General features: G+C 46.6%; 1 pseudogene; it reads right to left on the reverse strand.

Moving 5' to 3' along the window:
* LOC139235453 (Ig heavy chain C region, secreted form-like) overlaps positions 1-17,156 on the reverse strand; it is a 94,262-nt pseudogene that overhangs the window by 34,962 nt on the left and 42,144 nt on the right.

The following is a 17,156-nucleotide window of genomic DNA, read 5'->3' on the forward strand; positions in this document are numbered from 1 at the left end:
TTCCTTGTTCGCCCTCACCAAATGCATTACCTCACACTTCTGCGGATTGAATTCCATTTGCCACTGATCTGCCCACCTGACAGGTCCATTGATACCTTCCTGCAGTCTGCAGCTTTCTTCTTCATTATCGACCACATGGACAATTTTCGTATCATCTGCAAACTTCGTAGTCATACCCATTACATTCAAGTCTAAATCATTGATGTATCCCAGAAACATCCTTCCAGTCACAAAAACACCCATTGACCATTAACCTTTGCTTCCTACCTCAGCCAATTTTGGATCCAAGTTGCCACTTTGCCTTGTATCCCATGGGCTATTACTTTCATAACCAGTCTGCGATGTGGGATCTTATCAAAAGCCTTGTTAAAATCCATATACACAACGTCAAACACAACACCGTCATCGACCCTCCGTATGACCTCCTCAAAAAATGCAATCAGGTTAGTCAGACACAACCTTCCATTAACAAATCCGTACTGAATGTCCCTGATTAATCCCGGCCTTTCTGAATGAAGATGTATCCTGTCCCTCAGAATTTGTTCCAATAATTGAAAGTCCAAACTGGGGGAACTGAATTTTATTTTGTCATGCTATCGAGATTGGGGCCAGAGGGACAATAAATAATAATACATAAATTATTTTAAAAATCGGTGATCAGACCTGCAGTATGATCAAAATCTCCAGATAACGCAAAAATTGGGAGCGTGGGGCTCTGTGCAGAGGAATGTAAGTGAGCTCAGTCTGAATGCACAGGTTTGTAAATGGGCTGGATGGATGGCAGATGAAATTTAGTGCAGAGAAATCTGATGCAAAACATTTTGGAAGAAAAATGGAGGAAATGTACATTAAATGGTAACATTTTAAAAGGAGTGGAGGGGTAGAGAGATTTGTGGAAGTAAAGGTCGAGCCAATCCCTTGTCTTATTAATGAGCAAGTTCCAGAGTCCAGTGTTAGCAACTTTAATACCTTAATAAGAAATATAAGATGAACAGTTTCTCCGTCACCCACCGTATCTTATACTGATCAAACAATCAGAGTAACTATGAAAGTCCGGTGTGTCCATAGTAACCGACACCAGGTCAGCCCACTGGATAGAACCTCGGGCGCCCTGAGCTTGATCTCCGGTGTCTCCAGTCCCCACTGCCCCCTTACATCAGTCTCCCCTCACTTTTATACCCTGCACTGATCCACCTCTGGCACCGGACTCTTCTTTGTCTTCTCTGCTGGGTTTGGGCAGGAAGTGAGGAAAAGACAGCTGGAACTTCTCTAATCTGTGATTTTCAAGGACACTTTCCCTCGTTCCCAGCACTTACTTTTCTTCAGTAATTTTCTCATTATGCATAAACTACCCTGCCTGCTGTTAATTCTTATAGTTACACAATTATAGGTATAAACCTCTCACATTATAATCTAATCTATTATATTACTCACAATGGTTTATGCTTGGAAGAAGCACTGAGGGTAGCAAGGGCACAGAATGTACTCTGGGTGGGGAACTTCAATGTCCATCACCAAGAGTGACTCGGTAGTACCACTACTGACTGAGCTGGTCGAGTCCTGAAGGATATATCTGCCAGACTGGGCCTGCAGCAGAGGGTGAGAGAACCAACACGAGGAAAAAACCTACTTGAGCTGGTCCTCACCAATCTACATGTCGCAGATACGAACAATGACGGACAGGTAAAGACCATCGGGTACATCCAGTCTGTCCCACATGGAGCTGCCTCTGTCTATGACAGCATTGGTAGCAGTGACCACCGCACACAGTCATTGTGGAGACAAAGTCACACCGAACACACTCTCAAATGTGTTGTGTGGCACCATCACCGTGCTAAACGGGATAGATGCAGGACAGATCTAGCAGCTGAAAACGGGGCATCCTCAGGGTGCTGTGGGCCATCAGCAGCAGCAGCATTGTATTCCACCACAATCTGTAACCTCATGGTCTGGCATATCCCTCACACTAACATTACCATCAGTCTGGTTCAATTAGGAGTGCAGAAGAGCATGCCAGGAGCAGCACCAGGCGTACCGAGAAATGAGGTACCAGCCTGGGGAAGCTGCAACACAGGACTACATGCATACTAAGCAGCGAGAGCAGCAAGGTATAAACAGGGCTAAGCAATCCCACAATCAATGAATCAGATCAAAGCTCTGCAGTCCTCCCACATCCAGTCGTGAATGAACACAAGAACATACATAACAACTAGGAGCAGGAGTAGGTCATACGGCCCATCGAGCCTGCTCCGCCATTCAATAAGATCACGGCTGATTTTCAACCACAACTCCACTTTCCTGCACTGTCCCCATATCCCTTGATTCCCTTAATATCCTATGCTGGGTTCAGTTATACACTCACTGGTTCCCCTCCCTTTCCTCCCCTGAAGGTGCTGACTCTGGCTGGGTTCAGTTCTACTCACTGGTTCCCCTCCCTCTCCTCCCCTGAAGGTGCTGACCCTGTCTGGGTTCAGTTCTGCACTCATTGGTTCCCTTCCCCTGAAGGTGCTGACTCTGGCTGGGTTCAGTTCTACACTCCCTGGTTCCCCTCCCCTGAAGGTACTGACTCTGGCTGGGTTCAGTTCGACACTCACTGGCTCTCCTCCCCTGAAGGTGCTGACTCTGATTGGGTTCAGTTCTACATTCACTGGTTCCCCTCCCCTGAAGGTGCTGACTCTGGCTGGGTTCAGTTCTACACTCACTGGTTCCCCTCCGCTGAAGGTACTGACTCTGGCTGGGTTCAGTTCTACACTCACTGGTTCCCCTCCCCTGAAGGTACTGAATCTGGCTGGGTTCAGTTCTACACTCACTGGTTCCCCTCCGCTGAAGGTGCTGAATTGGCTGGGTTCAGTTCTACACTCATCAGTTTCGCTCTAATATGTGACCCATGTGCCCAAATTCCATGTGTGAACCTCGGCAGTGAGTGTCGACTGGCTATTTTACTGTCGTCACCTAAGGCCTCACACGTGCATTTTCCAGCAAGGCCACCGGACCCTCCTCCCAATGGCTCAGTGGATAAAGGCATGTCGGATCTGTTCCCCATCCCCCCTCCCTAACTGTAAAATGAATTGTCGAATGCAATATAAAACCTACGGACGGTGGGACGGGTTAATAAAAAACAAACCTCACTACAAACACCCAGAGGGTGGGCTATACAGTCAGGGGTTTATTCAAACATTGCAGCAAAACGATGACTCATTGAGAGACTGGAAGGACATCCTCAGAGACAACGATACAGGACACCTGCCATCGATCTAATCAACACAGGCAATAGCACCAGACGCCGGCCATGCACATCTTCAATGGCCCCTGGTCCCTGTCAAGAAGGAAGAGGGACATTCACACATTCCTTAACTGTGGAGCCAGACCTGTTCCCAAGGAAGGTTTGCATTGTACATAACAGCAGGAGAGCTGATCGTGCCCCTGTCTGGGCCAGGGAGTGGAATACACTGATGATCAAGAGGTTATTAACCATCGGATGAGTCGACAGGGGAACAGCAGGAAATATGTTTGATGCTGTGATTATGAAACCCCATAAAAAGAGGACCACATCGGAGCGAGGGCAGTGCAGTGAAGGAGGATGCAGGGTGGTCACCTGGTCCCGGCCTACAATCCACACCACAACCACCAGCTGTGTGGGTGATTATAAGTTTCAGTCAAACCGTCGGGGAATTTGTCCGAGTCGTTTTATAATCGCAGTCGAATCGCGGAAGGGTGTTAAACTGTGATATTTCCTGTTAGGTTTCAGGTAACCTTGTGGAGGGGGTTTGTATTATAGTTTCGGTTTTATTCCGGTCGGAATCTCAGGGAGGTTGTGTGCTGGGTAATAACGCAAGTTCAATAAACATACAAGTTTAAGGTTGAGCCAAAACCCTGTGCCGAGTGTATTTTGTTCTTATAAATCCTGAAGTCAAGAACTGTTGGTGATGGTTTACCGAATCTCTCACAGGCACCACCCAGTGTGACTGAGTCATAGTCCCACCATTCAATTAGATCGTGACGGATCAGTATCTTATCTCCGTCTACCTGCCTTGGTTCCATCACTCTTAATACCCTAGCAATCACAGTTTTTGAATTTTCAATTGGGCCCCAGCCTCCGTTTTATGGGGAACAGAGTTGCAGATTTCCACAAGCGTTAAGAAGATAAGAAACAGGAGCAGGATTATGCCATACGGCCCTCAAGCCTGCTGCACCATTCAATAAGATCCAGGATGATCTTCTACTTCAGCTCCACTTTCCCGCACTATCCCCATATCCCTCGATTTCTTTCGTGTCCAGCAGCTTTCTATCTCTGCTCTGAATATACTCACACTCACAGGTTCCCCTCCCCTGAAGGTGCAGACTCTGGCTGTGTTCAATTCCACACTCACTGGTTCCCCTCCCTCCCCTCTCCAGCAGGCAGAGTTTAGGGAGTTTGGAGAGAGATTAAAAAGCAGGACCTCAAAGCTAGTAATCTCTGGATTCCTCCCGATGCCACAAGCTAGTGAGTACAGAAATAGGAGGATGGAGCAGATGTACACGTGACGGGAGAGATGGTGCAGGCGGGAGGGCTTTAGTTTCCTGAGGCACTGGGACCACATCTGGGGGAGCTGGGACCGGTACAAGCCGGACGGGTTGCACCTCAACAGAGCCGGGACCAATATCCTAGTGGGGTGGTTTGCTAGTGCTGTTGGGGAGAGTTTAAACCAGCTTGGCGGGGGGTGGAAACCTGAAAATAGATTCAGTAGGGAGGGGAGAAAAGCTAGAATTAGAAAGCAAAATTAAAGAAAGTGAGTTTGAAGGAGAGAGGAAACAAGCAGGAAAAAAATGCAAAAAAACAAACTGAAAGGCAGTTTGTCTAAATGCATGTAGCATTTGTAACAAAATAGATGATTTGACGGCACAAATAGATACAAATGGATATGATCTGATCGGCATTACAGAGACGTGGTTGCAAGGTGACCAGGTCTGGGAATTAAATATTCAGCGGTACTGGACAATCCGGCAGGACAGACAGAAAGGAAAAGGAGGTGGAGTCGCTCTATTGATAAAGAATGGAATCACTGCAATAGTAAGAAACGATATTGGCTCAAATGATCAGGATGTTGAAACAGTTTGGGTGGAGATAAGGAACGATAAGCGAAAAAAGTCACAGGTGGGTGTAGTCTATAGGCCCCGTAACAATAGCTACTCTGTTGGTCAGCGCATAAACCAGGAATTAGTGGGGGCTTGTAAAAAGGGAACAGCAATAATCATGAGTGATTTTAATCTCCATATTGTTTGCACAAATCAAATTGGTCAGGGTAGCCTTGAGGAGGACTTCATAGAGTGCATAAGGGATGGGTTCCTTGAGCAGTATGTAACGGAACCAACCAGGGGGCAGGCTATCTTAGATCTGGTCCTGTGTAATGAGACAGGATTAATAAACAATCTCCTAGTAAAGGATCCCTTGGAATTAGTGGTCATAGCATGATCTGAATTTGAAATTCAGATGGAGGGTGAGAAAGTTGGATCTCGAACCAGCGTACTAATCTAAAATAAAGGAGACTATGTTGGTATGAGGGCAGAGTTGGGTAAAGTGGACGGGGAAAATAGATTAAAGTGTAGGACGGTTGATGAACAGTGGTGTACATTTAAGGAGATATTGCACAACTCTCAAGAAAAATATATTCCAGTGAGGAGGAAAGGGTGTAAAAGAAAAGATAGCCAGCCGTGGCTAACTAAAGAAATAAAGGACGGTATCCAATTAAAAACAAGGGAATACAAAGTGGTCAAAACTAGTGGGAGGACAGAAGACTGGGAAGCTTTTAAAAGCCAGCAAAGAATGACTAAAACAATGATTAAGAAATGGAAAATAGACTATGAAAGTAAACTAGCACAAAATATAAAAACAGATAGCAAGAGTTTCTATAAAAAGGAAAAGAGTGGCTAAAGTAAATGTTGGTCCCTTATAGGACCAGACCAGGGAGTTAGTAATGTGGAACATGGAGATGGCAGAAACTCTGAACAAATATTTTCTATCTGTCATTACGGTTGAGGACACTAACAATATCCCAACAGTGGACAGTCAAGGGGCTACAAGGGGGTGGAACTTAACACAATCACTAAGAAGGTGGTACTCAGTAAGATAATGGGACTAAAGGTGGATAATCCCCTGGAGCTGATGGCTTGCATCCTAGGGTCTTGAGAGAAGTCGCAGCAGGGACAGTGGATGCATTGGTTGTAATTTACCAAAGCTCCCTGGATTCTGGGGATGTCCCAGCAATTGGAAAACTGCAAATGTAATGGCCCTTATTTAAAAAAGGAGGCAGACAAAAAGCAGGAAACGCGAGACCAGTTAGCCTAACTTCTGTGGTTGTGAAAATGTTGGAGTCCATTACTAAAGAAGCAGTAGCAGGATATTTGGAAAAGCAAAATTCGGTCAGGCAGAGTCAGCATGGGTTTATGAAGGGGAAGGCATGTTTGACAAATTTGCTGGAATTCTTTGAGGATGTAACAAACAGGGTGGATAAAGGGGAACCAGTGAGTGTGATGTATTTGGACTTCCAGAAGGCATTTGACAAGGGGCCACGTAAAAGGTTACTGCACAAGATAAAAGTTCACTGGGTTGGGGGCAATATATCAGCCAGGATAGAGGATTGGCTAACTAACAGAAAACAGAGAGTTGGATAAATGGTTCATTCTCTGGTTGGCAACCAGTAACTAGTGGGGTGTCGCAGGGAACAGTGCTGGGACCCCAACTATTTACATTCTATATTGAAGGACTTGGAAGAAGGGACTGAGTGTAACATTGCCAAGTTTGCTGACGATACAAAGATGGGAGGAAAAACAATGTGTGAGGACACATAAAATCTGAAAAAGGACATAGACAGGCTAAGTGAATGAGAAAAAAATTGGCAGACAGAGTATAATATTAGAAAGTGTGAGGTCATGCACTTTGGCAAAACAAAATCCAAGAGCAAATGGAAAAAGATTGCAAAGTGCTGCAGTACAGCGGGATCTGGGGGTACTTTTGCATGAAACACAAAAGGATAGTCTGCAGTTACAGCAAGTGATCAGGAAGGCGAATGGAATATTGTCCTTTCTGATCCATGTTTATGAAAGGATATACTTGCTTTGGAAGGTCAGAGAAGGTTTCGGGGATGAGGGGGATGACTTATGAGGAAAGGTTGAGTAGTTTGGGCCTCTACTCATTGGAATTCAGAAGAATGAGAGATGATCTTATCGAAACGTATAAGATTATGAGGGGGCAGGACAAGGTGGAGGCAGACAGGATGCTTCCACTGATGTGGGAGACTCGAACTAGAGGGCATATTTTAGAATAAGGGGCCACCCATTTAAAACTGAGATGAGGAGGAATGTCTTCTCTCAAAGGGTTGGAAATCTGTGGAATTTCCAGCAGCTGCTTCCAGTCCACTTTGGCTAAATCACATCTCAGCTTAGTAAAATTAGCTTTTCCCCAATTGAGAACTTTTATTCCTGGTCTATCCTTGTCCTTTTCCATAACTACGCTAATTCTAACTGAATTATGATCACGAGCACCAAAATGCTGTCCCACTGATACCCCTTCCACCTGCCCAGCTTCAGTCCCTAATACGAAGTCCAGAACTTCCCCCTCTCTTGTTGGGCTTGCTACGTACTGGCTAAAAAGTTCTGCTGGTTGCTGACCCCTCTGCGAAGGGAAATAGCTCCTTCCTATCCAGTCTATGTGGGCCGCTCCTAATTTTATACACCTCATTAAGGTCTCCCCTCAGCCTCCTCTCTTCCAAAGAAAACAAACTATTTAAGAGGGTTGGTGGGCTGGAGGAGTTACAGAGATAGGGAAGGGCGAGACCCTGGAGAGATTTGAACAAGAGTATGCGTATTTTAATAGCTGATGCCACCAGCCATCTCGCCCAGCACAGAATGTAACTCAGTACCAACAGGAAGGATGTTACTTTAACTACTACGAATGCATAATGTGGGGAAATCAATCTCTGTCCCTTTAACTAACAGCGACATGGAAAAGGGGAAATTAATGACCTTTAAACAACTGGTCCACTTGGCACTGAAGTGCCTGAAACTCATAATAGGAACTCCAAGAAAACAAAATGCTGACAAATGTTGAACTGTTTTGTTGACAAAAGAAATCTCGATTTAACTTTTAAAAGATGAATAGTGTAACAATGGTTCACACTGACTCACCTGACAGGCCGACTCAGGATCGATCCCTCAAGCACCACGATTGGTTGCAGAACACGCTGCTCCCTGTGCACTCCGGCTTCTGAGCTATCTTCCTTTGGTTCCCAGGGCAATCAATCACCACTCGCCAACATTACGTTGCCACATTAAGTTGAGGGACTCGGAGGAAGAAATAAAATGTGGCCGTGAATCTGAGTTAAGAAATAATATTAGTCGAGCATGATGATATAAACAAGGATAGACAATATAAACTAAAGGGTACAATCCTAAAGTGGGTGCATGAACAGTGAGACCTGCGGGTATATGTGCACAAATCGCGGAAGGTTGCAGGACAGGTTGAGAAAGCAGTTAAAAAAACTTACAGGATCCTGGGCATCACAGAGTACAAAAGCAAGAAAGTTATGATGAACCTTTGTAAAACACTGTTTCAGCCTCAACTGGAGCATTGTGTCCAATTCTGGGCACCGCACATTAGGATGTGAAGGCCTTGGAGAGGGTGCAGAAAAGAATGACAAGAATGATTCATGAGATGAGGGACTTTAGTTCGGTGGATTGACTGGAGAAGCTGGGGTTGTTCTCCTTGGAGCAGAGAATGTTGAGAGGAGAATTGATCGACGTGTTCAAAATCATGAGGGGTCCGGACAGAGTAGATAGAGAGATACTGTTCCCATTGGTGGAGGGGTCGAGAACCAGAGGAGATGGATGTAAGGTGATTGGCAGAAGAACCAAAGGCGACATAAGAAAAATCCTTTTGCGCAGCGAGTGGTTAGGACCTGGAATGCACGGCCTGAAAGGGTGGTGGAGGCAGACTCAATCAAAGCTTTCAAAAGGGAATTGGATAAGTATCTGAAAGAAAACATTTGCAGGACTGGGGGAAAGGGCAGGGCAGTGGGACTAGGTGGGAGCCGGCAAGGGTTCGACGGGCCGAATGGCCTTCCGTGCTGTAACCATTCTCTGATTCTGTGAGCAGAACCACTCTGTTCCCTGACTCAATCTAAAGCCTTCCTGATTGTGAGCACCTCTGTTAAACCTGCCCTGCACCTTCACTGCTCCAAGGAGAACCACCCCAGATGCTGCAGCCTTCATCTTATTGAATGGCGACAGGCTCGAGGGGCCAAAGGGCCGACTCATCTCCTACTTCTGATGTTCTCATGTATTCACGTCACTGGTCCTCATCCTGCACCTGCTCCCTGCAGTAAGATGGCCGCCGCACATGCTCCATGCCCTGCAGCGGGACAATGGAAAGCATTGCGATGTCGAGGAAGCCCCGCCCCTGTGGCTCCCTGCTTCCCGAGGCGGGCGGACCTCGGTCAAACTCCCCACAACCCCCGACAGTAACCAAGGCCCACTCCCCCCGAAGGTATCCCGTAACCGCCACCCGCCGACTTGGCGGCCAAATCTCCCCGACCGCGCGTGTCTGTGAGTATGTGAGTCTGCAGGAAGGCTGCACGTGCTGCTCATCCATCGTCCGCGGCAGCGGCAAAACATTGTCCGTTCGTCTATCTGTGGCCAATCTCCTAAAATAGGCTGGCCCCGCGCCTGTGCACAACACCGCCCCGCCTCACCCGGCCCACCAAGCTCAAAAGCCGCGAGCAGAGCCCGCCAACAAACCGCCTGCTGCACTCAGCCCGCAGCCAATGGCAAGGCACCAACCCAACCAACGCATGCTGCTCCGCTCCAATCAGTGGCGGGGAGGGGCGCTGCACCAATCAGTCAATGGTTCCCCTCCCCTGAAGGTACTGACTCTGGCTGGGTTCAGTTCTACACTCACTGGTTCCCCTCCTCTGGAGGTACTGACTCTGGCTGGGTTCAGTTCTATATTCACTGGTTCCCCTCCCTGAAGATACTGACTCTGGCTGGGTTCAGTTCTGCACTCACTGGTTCCCCTCCCCTGAAGATACTGACTCTGGCTGGGTTCAGTTCTACACTCACTGGTTTCCCTCCCCTGAAGATACTGACTCTGGCTGGGTTCAGTTCTGCACTCACTGGTTCCCCTCCCCTGAAGGTACTGACTCTGGCAGGGTTCAGTTCAAAACTCACTGGTTCCCCTCCCCTGAAGGTACTGACTCTGGCTGGGTTCAGTTCTGCACGCACTGGTTCCCCTCTCCTGAAGGCACTGTCTCTGGCTGGGTTCAGTTCTGCACTCACTGGTTCCCCTCCCCTGAAGGTACTGACTCTGGCTGGGTTCAGTTCTACACTCACTGGTTCCCCTCCCCTGAAGGTACTGACTCTGGCTGGGTTCAGTTCTGCACTCACTGGTTCCCCTCCCCTGAAGGTACTGACTCTGGCTGGGTTCAGTTCTGCACTCACTGGTTCCCCTCCCCTGAACGTACTGACTCTGGCTGGGATCAGTTCTGCACCCACTGGTTCCCCTCCCCTGAAGGTACTGACTCTGGCTGGGTTCAGTTCTGCACTCACTGGTTCCCCTCCCCTGAAGGTGCTGACTCTGGCTGGGATCAGTTCCAGACACAGACATCATTCACTTTGTTCCTGTATCAAGATGGCTGCGCATGCGCTGTGCTACTCACTGCATCAAGATGACCGAACGCTGAATCTCCCTTCCTAGACCAAGATGGCCGCCGTTAGACTGGGCCTGTAACCGGGAGAAAGCCCCGAAGCTTCAACCGCCGATATTACGGTTATTATTCCCGGCTTGCGGCGGGCACGGGTTGTTTATGACGCCTCCCCGGCTTTCCGCTGGTCCCTTACTCCTCTCCCTCCCGTTGAAAAGGACTCTTCTGAGGAGCCTGTCCAAAACATGTGTTCTCCGCCATTACATTAAATTGTGACGAACCCTTGCTGTACATGCCCTGGGATTCTTTAGGACCGTGCCGAAGGAGCTTTACTCTGTATATGCCCTGGGACTGTGTAGAGAGAGATTTACTCCGTGTTTAAGCCGTGCTGTACTTCACCTTAGTGTTTGATGAAGCAGAGTAGAGGGAACATTACTCTGTAACTATCCTCTTTTATACCTGCCCTGTGAGTGTTTGATTTGTCAGCGTAGAGGGAGCTTTAGTCTGTGTCGAACCCATGTCGTACTTGCCCTGGGAGTGTTTAATAGGACAGTACAGAGGGAGCTTTATTCAGTATCTGCCCCGCGCTGTACCTGCCCTGGGAGTATTTGTCGGGTCAGTGCAGAGGGAGAAATTATTCTGTATTTATCCCGTTCTGATCCTGCCATGGAGTGTTTGTGGAAGATATACTCCGGGTCTGACCGTGCTGTACCGGCCCGGGCCGTGTTTGATGGGACAGTGTAGAGGGAGCTTTACTCTGTATCTCATCAATGCAGTATCTACTCTGGAATTCTTGGGACAGTGCAGCGGCAGATATATTCCATATTTAATCTTTGTTGTACCTGCCCTTGGAATGTCTGGGGGCACAGCCTCAAAATACGGGGGAGTCAATTTAAAACCGAGTTGAGAAGGAATTTATTCTCCAAGAGGGTTGTGAATCTGTGGAATTATCTCCCCAAGGAAGCAGTTGAGGCTAGCTCATTGAATGTATACAAATCACAGATAGATAGATTTTTAACCAATAAGGGAATTAAGGGTTATGGGGAGCGGGCAGGTAAGTGGAGCTGAGTCCACGGCCAGATCAGCCGTGATCTTGTTGAATGGCAGAGCAGGCTCGAGGGTCTAGATGGCCTCCTACTGTTCCTAATTCTTATGTTCTTATGTATGTCTGGTGGGACAGTGTCGAGGGAGCTTTACTCTGTATCTAAGCAAGGTGAGTATATTCTTCCTTCGATTAGGAGACCAAAACTGTGCACAATACTCCAGGTGTCGTCTCACCAATTCACTGTACAATTGTAGAGCGAGCTTTGAGAGAGGATTACCTTGTATCTAAATTGTACTGTACCTGCCCTCGGAGAGTTTATTTGGAAAGTATAGAGGGAGCTTTACTTAGTATCCAACTAATGCAGTACCTGCCCTGGGCGTGTTTGATTGGACAGTGTAGAGGGAGCTTTACTTTGTGTCAAACCCGTGCTGTACTTGCCCTGGGGGTGTTTGATGGGACAGTGTAGAGGGAGCATTCTTGACTGAATCAGGAGTTTGTGTGTTCTTGGCTGACACTCAGTTGCAGTACTGGGGGAATTTTGCATTGTTGAAGCTGTTGACTTTCGGATGAAACGTTAAATTGAAGCTCCGTCTGCACTCTTGGGTGGATGTGAAAATTCCCAGAGCATTGCTCGAAAAAGAATAGGAGAGTTGCCCCCGTGTCAATATTGCGAAAAATGTTCGAAAATGTTCACTGTAACCCGTGTGTCTGTGGGGGTGGAGTTAAAGCCCAGATTCTCATAGAGACAGAATCCGGCTATGGATGGACGAGTGGTTAATGCGTCGGACTTGAAATGCGATAGTTTTATATCCACGTGGGTTCGTATCCCAGTCCTGGTAATTCCTTAATTTAACAGCAAATGTTTCCCATCCTGCTCAGTGATACCCGATTTTAATCTTTTGAATCTGCATTTTTCTGTAACTCTGTGACACTCTGAGCCGATAATGAAATAAAATTGTGAAATATATCTGTGTCGCTCAGTCTATGCCTCTCTCTCTCTTTGGAGAGATTTGTATGCGTTTGTGTGTTTGAGTCTTTGTCTCTCTCAGTCTGCATCTCTCTGACTCACTCTGTTTGTCCCTGTTTCTTTGTTTGTCTCTGTCTCTCAATCTATCTCTTTCTCACGGTGTCCATTTCTGTTCCAATGGGATTCTCTCAGACTCTCTGTCTGACTGTCTCTGTCTTTCCCATTACCTCTGTCTGTCCATGTCTTTGCCTGTCTCTGTTAGTCCCTGTCTGAAACCTGATGAGTATTTCCATCATTTTCTGTTTTTGTCTCTAACTCTCTCTCTCTACCTGTCTTTCTCTCTATCAATCCCCCTCTCTTTGTCTCTGTATTTCTCTGTCATTCCAGCACTATTTGCCTCCCTCTCTTTATGGAGCACGCAAACACATCTCTGTGTATGTATGTGTTTGAGTTTTTGTCTCACTCAGTCTAGACCCTCCCTCTCAGTCTCAACTTTCTGTCTCTCTTTATCTCTATCTCACTGTCTGTCTCTCCCTGTTTCGCTGTTTATCTCTGTCTCTCAATGTGTCTGTCTCTTTCACATGGTGTCCAGTTCTGTTCCAATGTGATTCTCTCAGTCACTCTGTCTGAGTGTCTCTCTCTTTCCCATCATCTCTGTCTATCTATGTCTCTGACTGTCTGAATAACCGGTCTATAATTCCCTGTTTTCTCTCTTCCTCCTTTTTTAAAAAGTGGTGTCACATTTGCTACCCTCCACTCCATAGGAACTGATCCAGAGTCAATGGAATGTTGGAAAATGACTGTCAATGCATCCGCTATTTCCAAGGCCACCTCCTTAACTATTCTGGGATGCAGTCCATCAGGCCCTGGAGATTTATCGGCCTTCAATCCCATCAATTTCCTAAACACAATTTCCCGACTAATAAGGATTTCCCTCAGTTCCTCCTTCTTACTAGACCCTCTGACCCCTTTTATATCCGGAAGCTTGTTTGTGTCCTCCTTAGTGAATACCGAACCAAAGTACTTGTTCAATTAGTCTGCCATATCTTTGTTCCCAGTTATGACTTCCCCTGATTCTGACTGCAGGGGACCTACATTTGTCTTTACTAACCTTTTTCTCTTTACATATCTATGGAAGCTTTTGCATTCCATTTTAATGTTCCTTGCAAGCTTCCTCTCGTACTCTATTTTCCCTGTCCTAATCAAACTGTTTGTCCTCCTCTGCTGAGTTCTAAATTTCAGCCAGTCCCCTGGTTCGCTGCGATTTCTGGCCAATTTGTATGCGACTTCCCTTGGCTTTAATACTGTCCCTGATTTCCCTTGATAGCCATAGTTGAGCCACCTTCCCTTTTTTATTTTTACGCCAGACAGTGATGTACAATTGTTGTAGTTCATCCATGCGGTCTCTAAATGTCTGCCATTGCCCATCCACAGTCAACCCCTTAAGTATCATTCGTCAATCTATCCTAGCCAATTCACGCTTCATACCTTCAAAGTTACCCTTCTTTAGGTTCTGGACCATGATCTCTAAATTAATTGTTTCATTCTCCATCCGAATGTAGAATTCCACCATATTATGGTCACTCTTCCCCAAGGGGCCTCGCACAACGAAATCGCTAATTAATCCTCTCTCATTATACAACACCCAGTCTAAGATGGCCTCCCCGCTAGTTGGTTCCTCGACATATTGGTCTAGAAAGCCATCCCTTATGCACTCCACGACATCCTCCTCCACCGTATTGTTTCCAGTTTGGTTAGCCCAATCTATATGCATATTAAAGTCACCCATGATAACTGCTGCACCTTTATTGCATGCACCCCTAATTTCCTGTTTGATGCTCTCTCCAACATCACTACTACCGTTTGGAGGTCTGTACACATCTCGCACTCGCGCTTTCTGCCCTTTGGTATTCCGTAGCTCCACCCATACCGATTCCACATCATCCAAGCTAATGTCTTTCCTTACAATTGCATTAATTTCCTCTTTAACCAGCGATGCCACTCCGCCTTCTTTTTCTTTCTGTCTATCTTCCTAAATGTTGAATACCCTTGGATGTTGAGTTCCCAGCCTTAATCACCCTGGAGCCATGTCTCCGTGATGCCAACCACATCGTATCCGTTAACTGCTATCTCCACAGTTAATTCATCCATCTTATTCCGAATACTCCTCGCATTGAGGCATAGAGCTTGCCTTTTTAACACACTTTGTCCCTTTAGAATTTTGCTGCAAAATGGCCCTTTTTGTTTTTTGCCTTGGGTTCCTCTGCCCTCCACTTTTACTCATCTCCTTTCTGTCTTTTGCTTCTGTCTCCATTTTGTTCCCTCTGTCTCCCTGCATTCGTTCCCATTCCCCTGCCATATTAGTTTAACTCCTCCCCAACAGCACTAGCAAACACTCCTCCTGGATCCTGCTTATTTACACACTGAATTAATTTAATTACTTTGTTTTTATTCAAATGGTTATTTATAATTATATTAATTAATTAGTAATTATAGTTAAATTATTAATTTAATAAAGTATTGTTATTGCTCCCAGGTCTTAGTGTGGACCAAACTTCGAGAAAAAAGGTAAAACTCACCAAACGTTCATCTACCTGCTGTATTTTGGAGGCCAAAGCAGCACCTCCTTCAACCATTGTTCCCATTCAAACTCTCACCAAATTCCGTTTAATATCACTGTGCAGAACACACTGTGCATCAGCAGCTAGTCTTTAGTTTTATACCATTGGAGCCACACACAAGTTACAAGTGCTGTCTCAGCTCCATGCCCATTGCTCGCAGTAATTAGCACATATTTAAGACTAACACTTACAGCTGACTGATAGTTAACTACCAGTAACAGGCAGTTTCTGCTAACTTCTGTTTTTAAAGTTCTAACTTCAATTCAAAACGTTAATCCAAATGTCCCTTTTTACAGCTAATACTCAGCCAGACTCACCACGGACTTACCACGGAATCTCACTTTCTCTCCGTTCCCAAGTTTAGCACTCTCTTTGTGCACTCCGTTTAAGATCAGGATGTGATGATAGAGTAAGCTCTGACATGCTTTGCTGGGCCGAAAGGGTCCGGGTGGGGAAGGTCGCTCTGTAAATTTGCAGTCCACAAGCAGATGGGCTGCTAAGTCCCAGCACCCCCAGGGAAACCTCAGGGCAACCGCCTCAGACCAGTTTGTAGCCGCGAGCAACGAATGGCCTATTTCTGTGCTGCAGACATAAGTAACTCTTTGTAAAGTGAGGTGTGAAGGAGAAGGGATGTCTGAAATGCGATTCTGGGTCAACCACAGACCAGGGCGTGGTCAGAAGGGCAGGTCTGTGATGGCACAATGCTCAGGCACAGTGTCATGCGAGTTTCCCCGCTTTATTACATCACACATACTGCAATACCTAGCAACAAAGCTCGTTACCACCCTCCCTGAACACTGCATATTATGGGCTATGTTTAGCACGGAGATTTTACAGAGAGTGAGGAGGAGCTGAGTTTAATGTGTGTCGAGTGTGTGCGGGGAACACTTCATCCTGCAGATCACCGCATTGTTCAGGCAAACTTACAAAGGAACGTTATAGTGGTGAATGTCACTGGGATATACTCCGTCTGCAGGAGACCCTTTAATCCCAAAGGTAGATTATCTGAAACAAGGATACGTCACTGTCTCCGGGCGCTGGGGCTGCTCACGTTAAACCCCACTGGGAGAAAAACACAAGGAGCCTGTAAAAGGATGAAAGCACTGACCTTTGAGCCTTTGAAACCTTCCCTCCCTGGCTGTTGTTTGGTCCCAGGCCATTTCCCCCCAGCTTTCCCTGGGAGTGCTGGGGACTGAGCGGCCCGCCCGTGGACTGAAATGTAACAGAGCCACCTTCCCCGCGCCGCTCCCTTTGGGTAAACACATCCGACACGAGCCTGGCTGTCGGTAGCTATATAAATCCGTCCCAGGCCGCAGCAGACATCTTAGCGGGGATAACATCTGCAGGAGTCCAGCGGGACTGATCTCCGTGGACTTCCCCACCTCTATCATTTTTGTTAGTCGCTGAATCCGCGCGGTGAAAGATGAAAACAGGCCTCACTGTGTGTGTATAACAGAGATGAGCGAATTGGGCAGAACACCCGCCCAAAACATTGTGTGATTCTTATTATTTAATACATTTAAAAATTACAGTAAAGGGATATTTCACCACATTCTTCAACTCCTCTCTGAATTTCGACTGGGTCACGGCATAAATACATGTGTTGGTGCAGCAACTCAGGAGCTGAAGCATAAATCCAATTTCCTGTACATATTGAGGTAGATATACAGGAATAAAGTTTAACAAATACAATCGTTCAACCACAGAATATAAGAGAAACACTGCCCATAGCAGGATAAAATTGCCGGATATAACAAACAGTAAAATGATGGATTTCCTTCGCTTCTCCATCTCTGGGTCACTGGGAATCTCCCCACTGCTGTGGGCCCTGAGTCTCCTGCGGGCTCTGC

The sequence above is a fragment of the Pristiophorus japonicus genome, chromosome 23 (assembly GCF_044704955.1).
Source record: "Pristiophorus japonicus isolate sPriJap1 chromosome 23, sPriJap1.hap1, whole genome shotgun sequence".
In the NCBI taxonomy this organism is placed as follows: domain Eukaryota; kingdom Metazoa; phylum Chordata; class Chondrichthyes; family Pristiophoridae; genus Pristiophorus; species Pristiophorus japonicus.